This window comes from Seriola lalandi, unplaced genomic scaffold, assembly GCF_002814215.2.
Source record: "Seriola lalandi dorsalis isolate HSWRI2012SDOR001 ecotype SW California unplaced genomic scaffold, Sedor1 jcf7180002054969, whole genome shotgun sequence".
Lineage (NCBI taxonomy): Eukaryota > Metazoa > Chordata > Actinopteri > Carangiformes > Carangidae > Seriola > Seriola lalandi.
Window position 1 is genome coordinate 885,136 of NW_019525520.1, and position 2,230 is coordinate 887,365.

At 26.1% G+C, this 2,230-nt stretch overlaps 1 protein-coding gene across 1 annotated transcript in view; it reads left to right on the forward strand.

Moving 5' to 3' along the window:
- Positions 1-2,230, forward strand: part of jmjd8 (jumonji domain containing 8) — a 21,795-nt gene that overhangs the window by 17,122 nt on the left and 2,443 nt on the right. The window lies entirely within an intron of this gene.

Below are 2,230 nucleotides of genomic sequence, written 5' to 3' on the forward strand. Positions count from 1 at the left end.
AGGCAGAAAAATTCATAAAAATGTCATAGTATATTTAGGCAGAAAATGTCATATTATAGTAAGGCAAAAAAAAGTCATAGTATAGTAAGGCATAAAAAGTCATAAAAAAGTCATAGTATAGTAAGGCAGAAAAATTCATAAAAATGTCTTAGTATAGTAAGGCAAAAAAATTCATGAAAATGTCAGAGTATATTAAGGCATAATAAGTCATAGTAAAGTAAGGCATAAAAAGTCATAGTATAGCTAGGCATAAAAGTCAAACAAAAATGTCATAGTATAGTAAGGCATAAAAAAAAGTCATACTATAGTAAGGCATAAAAAGTCATAAAAAAGTCATAGTATAGTAAGGCAGAAAAATTCATAAAAATGTCTTAGAATAGTAAGGCAAAAAAATTCATGAAAATGTCAGAGTATATTAAGGCATAATAAGTCATAGTATAGTAAGGCATAAAAAGTCATAGTTTAGTAAGGCATGAAAGTCAAACAAAAATGTCATAGTATAGTAAGGCATAAAAACTCATAAAAATGTCATAGTATAGGAAGGCAGAAAAAGTCATAGTATAGTAAGGCATAAAAAGTTTTTAAAAATTTCATAGTATAGTAATGCAAGAAAACGTAATAGTACAGTAAGACATAAAATGTCATAAAAAAGTCATAGTATAGTAAGGCAGAAAAATTCATAATAAAGTCATAGTATAGTACGGCAGAAAATGTCATATTATAGTAAGGCAAAAAAAAAGTCATATTATAGTAAGGCAAAAAAAAAGTCATACTATAGTAAGGCATAAAAAGTCATAAAAAAGTCATAGTATAGTAAGGCAGAAAAATTCATAAAAATGTCTTAGAATAGTAAGGCAAAAAAATTCATGAAAATGTCAGAGTGTATTAAGGCATAATAAGTCATAGTATAGTAAGGCATAAAAAGTCATAGTATAGTAAGGCATGAAAGTCAAACAAAAATGTCATAGTATAGTTAGGCAGAAAATGTCATATTGTAGAAAGGCAAAAAAAGTGTTAAAAAAATGTCATAGTATAGGAAGGCATAAAAAGTAATAGTATAGTAAGGCATAAAAAGTGTTAAAAAATGTCATAGTATAGTAATGCAAGAAAACGTAATAGTACAGTAAGACATAAAATGTCATAAAAAAGTCATAGTATAGTAAGGCAGAAAAATTCATAAAAATGTCATAGTATAGTAAGGCAGAAAAATTCATTAAAATGTCATAGTATAGTTAGGCAGAAAATGTCATATTATAGTAAGGCAAAAAAAGTCATAGTATACTAAGGCATAAAAATTCATAAAATAGTCATAGTATAGTAAGGCAGAAAAATTCATAAAAATGTCTTAGTATAGTAAGGCAAAAAAATTCATGAAAATGTCAGAGTATATTAAGGCATAATAAGTCATAGTATAGTAAGGCATAAAAAGTCATAATATAGTAAGGCATAAAAGTCAAACAAAAATGTCATAGTATAGTAAGGCATAAAAACTCACAAAAATGTCATAGTATAGGAAGGCAGAAAAAGTCATAAAAATGTCATATTAATGCATAAAAAGTCATATTATAGTAAGGAATAAAAGGTCATAGTACAGTAAGACATAAAAAGTCAAAGAAATGTCTTAGTATAGTAAGGCATAAAAAGTAATATTATAGTATGGCATAAAAAGTCAAAAAATGTCATAGTAGAGTAATGCAAGAAAAAGTCATAAAAAAGTCATAGTATAGTAAGGCATAAAAATTCATAAAAATGTCATAGTATAGTAAGGCATAAAAACTCATAAAAAATGTCATAGTATAGGAAGGCAGAAAAAGTCATATTATAGTAAGGCATAAAAAGTCATTAAAATGTATTATATTTAGGTATAAAAAGTAATATTATAGTAAGGAATAAAAATGTCATAAAATATCATAGTATAGTAAGGGAGAAAAAGTCATAGTACAGTAAGACATAAAATGCCATAAAAATATCATAGTATAGTAAGGCATAAAAAATCATAGTATAGTAAGGCATTAAAAGTCAAACAAAAATGTCACAGTATAGTAAGGCTTAAAAACTCATAAAGATGTCATAGTATAGGAAGGCATGAAAAGTCATAGTATAGTAAGGCAAGAAGAGGTCGTAGTACAGTAAGACAAAAAATATCATAAAAATGTTATAGTATAGTATGGCATAAAAAGTCATAAAAAAGTCACAGTATAGCATAAAAAGTCATAGTATAGTAAGGCTT